This window comes from Heterodontus francisci, unplaced genomic scaffold (genome assembly GCF_036365525.1).
Source record: "Heterodontus francisci isolate sHetFra1 unplaced genomic scaffold, sHetFra1.hap1 HAP1_SCAFFOLD_51_2, whole genome shotgun sequence".
Classification (NCBI taxonomy): Eukaryota; Metazoa; Chordata; class Chondrichthyes; order Heterodontiformes; family Heterodontidae; genus Heterodontus; species Heterodontus francisci.
In genome coordinates this window covers 2,582,853-2,596,494 of record NW_027141369.1, presented here as the reverse complement: position 1 = coordinate 2,596,494, position 13,642 = coordinate 2,582,853, and the positions used below count along the sequence as shown (strand labels likewise).

General features: G+C 44.7%; 2 non-coding genes across 2 annotated transcripts; both read right to left on the bottom strand.

Moving 5' to 3' along the window:
- Positions 1–1,719: 1,719 nt before the first annotated feature.
- trnat-cgu (transfer RNA threonine (anticodon CGU)) lies at positions 1,720–1,791 on the bottom strand. Its single transcript has one exon. It is a non-coding gene; the product is annotated as a tRNA-Thr (tRNA).
- An 11,313-nt stretch (positions 1,792–13,104) lies between these two features.
- On the bottom strand, positions 13,105–13,195 carry trnar-ucu (transfer RNA arginine (anticodon UCU)). The gene is given in 2 exon segments: positions 13,105–13,140; positions 13,159–13,195. It is a non-coding gene; the product is annotated as a tRNA-Arg (tRNA).
- Positions 13,196–13,642: the final 447 nt, after the last annotated feature.

Here is a 13,642-nt window from a genome sequence, read left to right as displayed (position 1 = left end):
GACAGTTCAGTACATTGTGAAACATCAATGGATTAGGAAACAGGAATTAAAGGGACAGATGGAGTTCAACCTGGAAAAGTGTGAAGTGATTCATTTTGGAAGGTCGAATTTGAATGCAGAATACAGGCTTAAAGACAGGATGCTTGGTATTGTGGAGGAACAAAGGGATCTTGGGGTCCATGTCCACAGATTGCCCAAAGTTGCCACCCAAGTTGATAGGGTTGTTAAGAAGGCATATGGTGTGTTGGCTTTCATTAACAGGGGGATTGAGTTTCAGAGCCGCGAGGTTATGCTGCAGCTCTATAAAGCCCTGGTTAGACCACACTTGGAATATTGTGTTCAGTTCTGGTCACCTCATTATAGGAAGGATGTGGAAGCTTTAGAGAGGGTGCAGAGGAGATTTACCAGGATGCTGCCTGGACTGGAGGGTATGTTTTACGAAGAAAGGTTAAGGGTGCTAGGGCTTTTCTCATTGGAACGAAGAAGGATGACAGGTGACTTGATAGAGGGGTACAAGATGATGAGAGGCATAAATAGAGTGGATAGCCAGAGACTTTTTCCCAGGGCGGAAAGGGCTATCACCAGGGGGCATAATTTTAAGGTGATGGAGGAAGGTTTCGGGGAGATGTCAGAGGTAGGTTCTTTACACAGAGAGCGGTGAGTGCGTGGAATGCACTGCCAGCGGTGGTAGTAGAAGCAGATACATTAGGGCCATTTAAGCGACTCTTGGATAGGTACATGGATGATAGTAGAATGAAGGGTATGTAGGTAGTTTGATCTTCGAGTAGGTTAAAGGTTCGGCACAACATCGTGGGCCGACGAGCCTGTACTGTGCTGTACTGTTCTATGTTCTATGTTCCAGATGAAAGGATTGCATTAATCAATGGATTAGAATGTGGAGAGGCAGGAGAAAATGATGCCATTTTAAGTAGGGGGCCGGGGGTTAGTAGAAACAGACCAGGGCTATTTTACTCTCTATCTCACTCCTTTCTTCTATCTGGCTCATTATCACATCCTCTCTCTCTCAGAGCGGTGGGAATCACTGGAACCCACACTTGTTGCTCAGGTTGTTTGGTTCCGGGAAAATACAAGGTCCACATCAGATTGACAGGAAGGATAAATGTGATTCAAAGCCAATCATATTCCTTTTAGTGATGTGTGCTCAGCCTTGTTATATCAGCAAAGGCAGCAGGAAATGCAACTCCTGAAGAGGTTTGAAAGAGTGAAGAAGGAGAAAGTGTTGCCAGTGACAGAAGGGTCAGTAACCAGAGGAAACACATTTAAAGTAATTGACAAAAGAATTCGAGTTGTGATGAGGAGATTGTTTTTTCAGCAGTGTGTTGTTCTGGTCTGGAATGCAATCCTGAAAGGTCAGTGGAAGCAGATTCAATGGTAACGCTAAATGGAATTGGATATATACCTGACATGGAAAATATAACAGGGCAATGGGGGAAAGGTCAGGAGTGCCGAATGTGGGATTAAAAGAATAGCTCTGTTCAATATCCGGCATATACACAGTAATAAGGTTCAGTGCTTGGACCTCAGATATTTTCACTCTATCAATGGCAGAGAAGGCTCGAGGAACCATGTGGCGACTCCTCACGTTCTTCCCCGTGTCCAGGACAAAGTACAACATGACACCGATTTCCAGATGGCCGAAACAAATGCAACGCACATCTTTTGTGGAAACATCATATTTAAAGTGAGAAACTAATCAAAAGGCACGAACGGGGATTGAACCCGTGATCTTCAGTTTACGAGACTGACGCTTTGCCACTTGGCCACCATGCCTCTTGTTAATGAACACCTGAGGCTCCAGAGGAGGATTTGTGATTCTTTTTCAATTTGGTTGAAACAGCATCGAGAAACATGCACAGAAATAAAGAGGGATTGTGGAATGGGGAACAGATCAGCCTCATCTACATCATCAGCATCATGAAATCTGCATTCAGACGTTCCATTCCCATCCTCAGCTTTTCTCACATCTGTGCAATAATATAAGAGTGGACATTGGGTTGTTACTGGGCAGATTATATAAATAGACTATGTGCATCATCACAGGAAGTGATGTAATATAATCTGTACGGCACCTCATGGAGAGTTGTAGATGAAACCTTCAATGAAAGATGTGCAGAGTAAACTCAGGTTATTTTAACCGTCAGATTCTTATAAATTCTGTACTATGCCTTGACAGATATCAGAATATTATATGGGGGCCACAGTAAACCAAAGCGAAGATGGAGAATTCTTTGCCTGTACCTTTGAAAAGGTCACTGCACTGAACCAAGCCGACGAGTGGCCGAGTTGGTTCCAGAGGTTTGCAAGGTATCGTACTGCATCGGGCCGCGTGCAGGAGCCAGACATGGAGCAGGTCAGCACACTATTGTCTGCCATGAAGGGAGTGTGCAGGCAACATCCTCATTTAGAACAGAAGGCAACATGTGAAGAAGTTATTAAGGCACTGAAGACCTATTTTAATTGAGGAAAAAAATGTCATCGTGGAGCCAAAGTTAAAATGCTGCATTTGCTGACAACGCAACCACCAGGTGACGCTGTACTAGCACATGCGCAAATGCAGCCTCTTCCACTGAAACGTCACTGTCTGTGACATTCAGGCAGCTGCCAGGATTAAAGATGGAGCTACTCAATTTGTCACAGAAAACAACTTCGACCCAAAAATCCCCTCAAAGGTTGCCATCGCCGCCTCCGTCCCACCCCCAACAGTCCCCCGCTCCTTCTTGTGCATTCGCCAGTTATATAGTACCAAGTCATCTTAATTCACCTAAAGTGAATTATTTTCGGAGCAGTGACTGTCGTTTCATAAGCAAATATGGCACATATCTACACAATGGACATGTTTTGGTTGATACTCGGAGAACGTTGCGCTGTTTGAAGTCTCATCAGAAGGACAGCACCTCTGACAGTGCTGCACACCCTCTGTAATTCAGTGAGGTTTCATAGAGTCATAGAGTTATACAGCACAGAAACAGGCCCTTCGGTCATCATGTCCGTGCCGGCCATCAAGTACCTGTCTATTCTAATTCCATTTTCCAGCACGTGGCCGTAGCCTTGTATTCTGTGGCGTTTTGAGTGCTCATCTAGATACTTCTTAAATGTTGTGTGGGTTCCTGCATCTACCACTCCTTCAGGCAGTGTGTTCCAGATTCCAACCACCCTCGAATTGAAAAATTTTTTCCTCAAATCCCCTCTAAACAGTGCCATCCCATTCTCCGGACGATCATTCCCCACTTCCCCCCATCCCACTCTCTGACTGCTCACTCCCCGCTTCACCCACCACCACCCCCATCCTGCTCTCTGGCCGCTCACACTCCAGGCCATGGGCTCTGCCGCTTCCCTCCTCTCGGCCACTCGCTCCAACATTGCCCCATCACCTCTCGAGGCTCGCCTTGCTTTATCGTGTGGTGCGGTGAAGAATGATCGAATGTTGGAGCGAGAGGCCGAGAGGAGGGAAGCAGCATGGCTTCGAGCTAGTGTCCGGAGGGACGTGGGGGGGAAGCGGGGCGTGAGTGGACGGAGAGACGGCAGTGCGGGGGTAGCAAGCGGCCGGAGGGCGGGGGAGCAGGGTAGCGAGGAGCGGGTAGCGAGCGGCCTGGAGTGAGTGGCTGAAAGGGGGGAGAGAGTTTTCCCGCGCATGCACCACTTCATCGTGGAAGATGTAGGCTGAGCATGCGCAGCATCTCAGAGTGCAGGAGACTGTTTGTGCATGTGCGCAGCTTGGAGCGCTCTGATGACGTCGGCTGGCTGCTGCATTGTCAGGAATCACTTTGAATTTAATAAGCGTACAAAACAGAAAGGGGAGAGTATTCATTCATTTATCAATGACTTGTACAATCTCACGGAAGTTTGTGAATACGGCAACATAAGAGAAGAGCTGAATGGAGACAGGATTGTGTTCGGGGTATTAGACAACACCCTTTCAGATCATCTACAGTCCAGGGCTGATCTCACATTAACGAAAGAGTTTCAATTGAGCAGACAAACAGAGGTTAGAAAGTTTAACCAATCCGTTGTTCGAGGGGACAGGGAGAGTCTGATCTCGAGAGTTGCAGACTCAATTGAATTTGTTAAGAAAACAAAAGAAAAATTAGTGGTAAAAGACAAGAAAGACGGGAAGAGCATCTAGTGGTAGCTGCAACCAATTGCAGTAGGTGTGGCCGAGAGAGACACAAGTGGGAAAACTGCCTCGCCAAAGAAGCTGAGTGTTTTTCCTGCAGAAAGATGGGACACTTTCAGTCAGTGTGTGGCAGTAAAATACCAGCGCTGAATATAATTAAAGGGAAATCCCCAGAGAGCAAAAACATTAATGAAGTACAGGATATCCAAAGTGTGGAAATACATTTTTTAGGTGAAATCCAGGAAATAAAGTGAGAGTTGCTGGACGACAGAAATTCTGAAATATTTTAAGACAGAGGTAGATAGATTCTTGATAAACAAGGGGGTGAAAGGTTATCAGGGGCAGTTGGGAATGTGGAGTTGAGGTTGCAATCAGATCAGCCATGATCTTATTGAATGGTGGAGCAGGCTCGAGGGGCCTAGTGGTCTTCTCCTGCTCCTAATTGGTATGTTTGTATGTAAGAAAACATGTTCCAGATACAATGAGAACTATAATTTGTTTGGAAATGGATTTGAACCCTTTTATCAAAAGGTTATAGAGCTTTAATTTTTCTACAATTAACAGGCAAATCCTTGTGGAGTTGAGATTGACAGAAACAATGGGCTGGATTCCATAGAGCCTTCGACGTCGAGATCTGTGGTGGGGGTGGGGTGGGGGCCGCCTGAAGATGGCCCCGGATGAGACCCGCCACGGACCTCAACGCCGGCAGGGCCTGGCTCGATATTGCCGGCGACGGCGAGGCCTTGTGGGGGACCTCCACCGCTCGGCAACGGGACCACAAACCTGCATTAATTATTATCCCATCACTTCCTGATGTTCCGCAGAGATCTTCAGCCCAGTGGCCGGCACTGCCGTGCCTTCGGAGCACCATCCGGGCAAATGAGGTGCAACACTGGTGGGGAGGGGGGAGAAGGTAAGTTTCTCAGTGTGGGGGTGGGGGGACGGTGTCAAATTAATGTCATGGGTGTAGGGGATGGTGGGAAGGGTTATAGTTTACAGTTTGTTCAGTTTTGGGTGGAAGGTCAGATGGTAAAGGTAGGTTTTGGGAGGGAAGGGCAAATAATTAATTTAACTGTTATTGGGGGGATGGGAGAGAGGCAAAAGCAATGTATTTATTTCATTTCATTTAATCTTCCTTTAAATATTTTCCAGTAGGACTAACAGCCCTTTAAAAATGGCTGACACTCCAGTACAGTACTAAGGCAGTGCTGCACTATCAGAAATGCTGTTTTTCAGGTGAGACAGAAAACTGAGGATCCCTCTGCCCTCTCACGTGGATGTTAAAGGTACCATGGCACTATTTCAGAGAATAGAAGGGGAATTATTTCTGGGATGCTGGTCATTGTTTAACCCTGAATCAACATCACTTCAAAACTCGTTTTTATCACATTGTTGTTTCTGGGAGATTGCTGCGCGCACATTGGCCACCATGTTTCCTTCAGGACTACAGTGACTACACTTGGAAAGTCCTTCATTGGCTATAGAAGGCTTTGCAATGTCCTGTGGTCGTGAAATGCAAGTCTTGCTTTTTCCATTGTTATCAGTGTCATTGTGATCAAAAGATAGGATTCGTGAACACAAAATTTAAATCAATTTTGATTAAAATAATGTAAAAGCATCTATATTCTTGCACTGTACTTAATAATCTCCATCTTCCTATCCTTACAGAGTGCAATGTCATCGACCCTGAAATTGATTCCAGAATCTCATAGAATCTTAGACTCATAGAAAGTTTAAGGCACAGAAAGAGGCCACTTGGCCCTCAGACAATTTCAGCCCAGTTCTGATGAAAGGTCACAGACCACAAACGTTAACTCTGTTTCTCTCTCCACAGATGCTGCCAGACCTGCTGAGTATTTCCAGCATTTTCTGTTTTTATTTCAGATTTCCAGCATCTGCAGTATTTTGCTTCTGTGTTAATTTGAAAGTTAAAACTGAACCACCTGTTTACAATTCACACTGGGGTCTCCCATGAAATGATTCTGTATAATATTGATATAATGAATACAGATTCCGACACAGAGCTTCCTGTGGGGAATTGGGGATATGAAAACCAGCAGACTCTGCAGGAATTTCCACTGGGAGCACAAATTCACAAAATCTACCTTTTATATATCGATTCATTTTGATTGTCCTTCTGGAAAATTATTTTGCAACAATTTAAACATCAACCCACAGCTCCATGACTGGGTCAATTATGAGGTCATCCTCTGACAAGTCATGTGACAGCTGGAGCCACAAGACATCAGAACCAGATTTGTGACTGGATTAAAACCCGGAATCCTGTCCCAATAGCTTTTCAAACAAAGCTGTTGCTGTTTGAAAACACAGCAGTTAAACTTTCTGCCTGACCATGAGGGGAGCTAGGGAGAAATTTACAAAACTCAATCCTTCAACAAAATAGTTCAAAAATCATTCATATCGAAATCATGTGAGGATTCATATGCAGTAGAGAAACAAGCAGATACAGAAAGTACAGAGGAGAGCTGAAAAAGGAAATGAGATCAGCAAGAGAATGTATGAGAAAAGATTAGCAGGTCACATAACTGGGAATACTGAAGGCTTTTACCAACATATGGACAGTCAATGAAAGGGTGGGTCAATTAGGAGATCCTGTGGAGACAGAGGGTGTGGCTGAGGCACTAATTAAGTATCACAAAATAAGCGGATGCTGCAAATGTCACAGTAAAGGAGGAGGAAGTGAAGAAATTGGACAGGATGAAAATAGATAAAGAGGAGACAATTACAAGGTTGGCAGCTCTCACAGTAGAAAAGTCACCCAGTTTGAATGGGCTGCATCCTGCGTTGCTGAGGGAAGTAAGGGTGGAAATATCAGAGACTCGAACCACAATCTTTCAATCCTCCTTAAATATGGGAATGTTGCCAGAGGACTGGAGGATGCAGGTACGCTTGGGTAGTTCGATCTCAGTTTAATTTGACCATTTTTATAATGTATCCATTGTAATAACTAACAAGGTCAAGAAAGCCATTTTATAATTAACACATGACAAAAGGAGCCATTTTGTGTTCAGTACTAATGTGCCGTGTAGAGGACACTATTTGTGCTTAAACATTAGCACAACACGGGAAGAAACGGTTCCCGATTATAAGCTCTCACTCAATTGGTGCAGAGTATGAGCACCAGGGGTTACTTCTGACAGTTGAAGAGATCATCGCATCTCATTGGATAGCTACCACCCACTCCAAGCTGGGCAGCCGCCAATCAGTTAGGTGCTGTCCTGCCACGACCTGCTTGCTTCAATGGGTGCTTGGAGCTTAGAGAGTCATCTCTCAACAGGCGGATCGATAATCAATGCACCAAGAAAAACAAGCTCAACAAAGAAGACACCAGTCCTTCACATCACAAGCTGGAATGTAAGGACCATGTGTCCTGGCCTTACTGACACCCTTCTGCAGGTTGATGACACACACAAGACAGCTGTGATTGACAAGGAACTCACAAGGCTCAATGTGCACATTGCTGTGCTGCAAGAAACTAGACTCGTTCAAAGTGGATCCCTCAAAGAGAAACACTACACCTTCTTCTGGCAGGGGAAAGCCCAAGAGGCAACTCGTGAGCATGGAGTGGTTTTCACAGTAAACAACACGCCACTTGAGATGAGTGAACCACCCACAGTAGGCTCAGAGAGACTTCTTACTCTTCACTTGTCAACAAGCGTGGGCCCAGTTAATCCCATGTGCATCTATGTCCCGACACTCACCTCCACCCCAGATGTCAAGGATCAATTCTATGTGACACTTGACACTGCTATCAGTAGAATTCCCAGCACTGAGGGACTGTACCTTCTAGGAGACTTCAACACAAGCTTGGGTACTGACTACACAGCTTTGCCAATGTGCATAGAGCACCAGGGGATTGGCAAGATGAATGAAAATGGACAGAGGTTGCTGGAGCTATGCTGTCACCATGGATTCTGTGTGATGAACAGCTACTTCCAGGTCAAGCTGTGCCACAAGGTGTCCTGGAGACATCCGACATCACGCCACTGGCACCAGCTAGACCTTATCATCACCAGACATACCACCCTCAGCAGTGTCCTCATCACTCACAGCTATCACAGCGCTGACTGTGACACTGACCACTCCCTGGTGTGTAACAAGGTCAGGCTTCAGCCAAGGAAGCTTCATCCATCCAAGAAGAACGTCGTCCTCAGATCAACACTTGACGACCCACTGATCCAGAAAGGACCCAGGAGTTCCTCAACATCCTCGATCAGGCTCTTTCAGACAACAATGCTCAAGGTCTCAGTGCGGTGTCAAAGTGGAATCATCTGTTACCAAGCAGATGGAAAGGTGAGTGGAGCATTACCTTAAACTCTACATAACGGAGAATATTGTCATTGAAGTGGCTCTCAGTGCCATTCCAGACTTCCCTGTCATGGAGGAGCTGGACAGTGACCCCACCATAGTGGAGCTCAACAAAGCCATTGACCATCTTGCCAGTGGTAAAGCCCCGGGAAATGATGGTATTCCACCTGGAATCATCAAGAGTGGAAAAGCGGTTCTACTGCAGCATCTCCATGATCTTCTGTGTCTCTGTTGGAAGGAAAGATCTGCACCTCAAAACATGCGTGATGCAAACATTGTCACCTTGGACAACAGTAAGGGGGAATCGCAGTGACTGCAGCAATTAGCGAGGCATCTCCTTGCTAAGTATTGTGGGGAAGGTCTTTGCTCGCATTGCTCTGACCAGATTGCAGACCCTGGCATCACACATCTATCCTGAGTCTCAGTGCAGCTTCAGAGCTGGTAGATCGACAGTCGACATGATTGTCTCACTTCGGCAGTTACAGGAGAAGTACTGTGAACAGTACAGACCACTCTACATTGTCTTTACATATGAACATACGAATTAGGAGCAGGAGTGGGCCACTCGTCCCTTCGAGCCTGCTTCACCATTCAATAAGCTCATGGCTGAACTGATTACTCCACATTTCCATCTACCTCCGATAACCTTTCGCCCCCTTGCAGATAAAGAATCTATCCATCTCTCCCTTAAAAATATTCAAAGACTCTGCTTCCACCGCCTTTTGAGGAAGAAAATTCCAAAGACTCACGACCCTCTGAGGGGGAAAATTGCTCCTCATCTCTGTCTTAAATGGGTGCCCCTTATTTTTAAACAGTGACCCCTAGCTCTAGATTCTCCCACAAGGGGAAACATCCTTTCCACATCCACCCTGTCAAAACCCCTCAGGATCTTGTATGTTTCAATCATGTCGCCTCTTTCTCTTCTAACCTCTAGTGGATACGAACCCAGCCTGTCCAATCTTTCCTCGTAAGACAGCCCACCCATTCCATGTATTAGTCTAGTAAACCTTCTCTGTACTACCTCCAATGTATTTACATCCTTCCATAAATAAGGAGACCAGTACTGTACTCAGTATTGCAGAAGAGTTCTCACCAATGCCCTATATAGCTGAAGCATAACCTCCCTACTATTGTATTCAATTCCCCTGGCGAGAAATGATAACATTCTATTAGCTTTCCTAATTACGTGCTGTACCTGCAGACTAACCTTTTGCGATTCGTGCACTAGGACACCCAGATCCCCTGCAACTCAGATCTCTGCAATCTCTCACCATTTAGATAATATGCTTTTTTATTCTTCCTGCCAAAGTGGACAATTTCCCACTTTCCCACATTATACTCCATTTGCCAGGTCTTTGCCCAGTCACTTAACCTATCTATATCCGTTTGTAGCCCCCTTATGTCCTCTTCACAACCTACTTTCCGACCTATCTTTGTCATCAGCAAATTTAGCAACCATACTTTTGGTCCCTTCATCTAAGTCATTTCGTGAATTGTAGAATGTTGAGGCCCCAGCACAGATCCCTGTGGACCACTCGTTACTTCTTGCCAACCAGAAAATTACCCATTTATGCTGACTCTCTGTTTCCTGTTCGCTAGCCAATCTTCTATCCATGCCAATATGTTACCCCTGACACCATGAGCTTTTATTTTCTGCAATAACCTTTGATATGTCACCTTATCCTTCTGGAAATCGAAGTACAATACATCCACCGGTTCCCCTTTATCCACAGCACATGTAACCCCCTCAAAGAACTCCAAAAAATTGGTTAAACATGATTTCCCTTTCACAAAACCATGTTGACTCTGCCTGATTACCTTTATTTTTTCTAAATGCCCTGCTATAACATCTTCAGTAATCGCTCCTAACATTTTCCCTAAGACAGATGTTAAGCTAACCGGCCTGTCGTTTCCTGCTTTCTGTCTCCCTCCCTTTTTGAATAAATGAATTACATTCGCTACTTTCCAATCTAACAGAACCTTCCCGAAGCGAGGGAATTTTGGAAAATTAAAACCAGCGCATCAACTATCTCACTAGCCACTTCAGGACCTGGCGACTTGTCAGCCCGCAGCTCCAACAATTTGTTTAGTACCACTTCCCTGGTGATTGTAATTTTCTTGAGTTCCTCCCTCCCTTCCATTTCCTGATTTACAGCTAATACTGGGATGTTATTTGTATCCTCAATAGTGAAGACCAATCCAAAGTATCTGTTCAATTCATCTGTCATCTCTTAATTATCCATTATTAATTCCCCAGACACACTTTCCATAGGACCAACACTCACTTTGTTAACTCTTTTCTTTTTAAAATATCTATCCAAACTCTTACTAGTTGTCTTTATATTTCTTGCTAGCTTTCTCTCGTACTCTAATGTTACCTTCCTTATCAATCTTTTAGTCATTCTTTGCTGTTTTTTATATTCTGTCCAATCTTCTGACCTGCCTCCCATCTTTGCACAATTATAGGCTTTTTCTTTAAGTTTGATAGTATCTTTAACTGTTTTCATTAAACATGGATGGTGAGTCCCACCTTTGGAATTTTTCTTTCTCGTTGTAATGTATCTATTCTGTGTATTCTGAAATTTTCCTTAAATGTCTGCCACTGCATCTCTATTGACCTATCCCTTAACCTAATTTGCCAGTTCACTTTAGCTAGCTCTGCTTTCATGCCCTTATAATTGCCCTTATTTAAGTTTAAAATACTAGTCTGGGACCCACTCTCCTCTCCCTCAAACTGAATGTAAAATTCAATCATATTATGATCGCTACTACCTAGGGGCACCTTAACTATGAGGTCATTAATTAATCCTATCTCATTGCACAATGCCAGGTCTAGTATAGCCTGCTCTTAGGTTGGCTCCAGAACTTATTTTTCCAAGAAATTATCCCAAAAACTTTCTATGGACTCCTCATCTAGGCTACCTCTGCCCATCAGAATTTTCCAGTCTATATGGAGATCAAAATCCCCCATAATTATTGCTGTACCTTTCTGACAAGCTGCCATTATTTCTTTTTTTATACCCCATCCTGCAGTGTGGTTAATGTTAGGTGGCCTGTACACCACTCCCACAAGTGACTTCTTGCCTGTATTATTTCTCATCTCAACTCAAACTGCTTCTACATTGTGATCTCCTGAACTTAGGTCATCCCTCCCTATTGCGCTAATACCATCATTAATTAACAGAGTTACCCCACCACCTTTTTCTAGCTTCCTGTCCTTCGTAAATGCCATGTCACCTCCAATATTCACATCCCAATCGATGTCGCCCTGCAGCCAGGTCTCTGTAATGACTATCAGATCGTACTTATTTATTCTATTTGTGCTCTCAGTTCATCTGTTTTGTTTCGAATGCTCCATGCATTCAGATACAGAGCATTTAGTTTTGTCCTTTAATTATTTTTGTCACCTCTAGCCTTATCTGTCGATTTACTCTCAGATTTGTACATTCTGTCCCTTCCTGTCACAGTCTGTTTATCATTTCCCATATTTATACCTTTCTCTCTTGCCTTGTCTCTCCTCCTTGATTCACCATATCTTCCCAAATTTGATCCCTTGCCCCCACTATTCAGTTTAAAACTGTCTCTACTTCCCTCGTTATGTGGCTCACGAGAACAACGGCACCAGCACGGTTCAGGTGTAGACCGTCCCAACGGTACAGCCACCACTTTCCCCAGTACTGGTGCCAATGCCCCACGAACCAGAACCCACTGCTACCACACCAGTCTTTGCGCCACGAATTAATTTTTCTAATCTTATTTGTCCTATGCCAATTTGCACAAGGCTCAGGTAATAATCCAGAGATGATTAACTTTGAGGTTCTGCTACTTAATTTGCTGCCTAGTTCCTCATACTGACTTTGCAGAACCTCTAACCTTGTCCTGCCTATGTCATTGGTACCGACATGGACCACGACGACTGGATCCTCTCCCTCCCATTGTATGTTTCTCTCCAGCCCTGAGCAGACGTCCTGAATCCTGGCACCGGCAGGCAACACAGCCGTCTGGACTCTTGCTCTTTGCTGCAGAGAACAGAGTCAATCCACCTTACTATACTGTCTCCTACGACCACTACATTCCTTTTTTCTCACTCTTTGAGCCGCAAACACTTACTACAGATGTGTTTGCCCTGGATCACTCTGGCATCCAGGAGCTCCCACATGCTGCAGCTGTGACACATCACCTGTCCTGTCATCCTTAACGTGTTTCAATTAACTACTTAATTATTTTATTCAATTGTTTATTTTATTGTATATTTTATTAAGCTTACTACTAGTTTGTTTACTATTTTAAACAATAGGACTAAAATGGACCTTAATCACTTACCAGATACTCATCAAAAATGCAGCTTTTTCCAAACCAATCAACTACCTGCTTGCCTGTGATGTCACAGCTTACCAGATCCTCACCAAACAGCTCCTTCCACTGCTCCGAAGCAAGAACCAAATCCTTTAAACTCACCCCAGCAGCTCTCTGTTTCCCTGCTCTCACTCTCCATTGTGATGTCACTCCTTGATTTTTTTTTACCCCTGCTCCGCTCCTGCCGTGCTCCTCTCTCTCTCGCTCTGTCTCTGAGTCGGTGCTTTTGACACACTTGTTAACTCTCTGTTCCGTCGTGCTCTTCTGTCTCTGGTCCAAAAATCTGACTCTGGTGGGATTTGAACCCACAACCTTTGAATGCCTTCTTTATCATTATTTAGAAGTCCAACCCGCTATCCATTGCGCCACAGAGCTGCACACATTTTGAAAGACATCACCAAGGCCTTTGATCTTGTCAGCAGAGACGGACTCTTCAAACTGCGATGGAAACTCGGCTGCCCTCCTGAACTCTTGGGCATCATCTCTTCTTTCCACGAGAACATGCACAGTTCCATCAGTTACAATGGAGCAACATCAGACACTTTCAAGATCAGCAGTGGGGTAAAGCAGGGCTGCGCGCTGGCGCCAACTCTCTTAGGAACAGAGGAACATAGGAGTAGGCCAATCAGCCCGTCGAGCCTGTTCTGCCATTCAATTCGATCATGGCTGATCATCTACCTCAACGCCCCTTTCCCGTGCTATCCCCATATCCCTTGATGTCATGAGTATCAAGATTTCTAACAATTTCTGTCTTGAACATGCTCAATGATTGAACTGCCACAGCTCTCTGGGGTAGAGAATTCCAATGATTCACCACCGTCT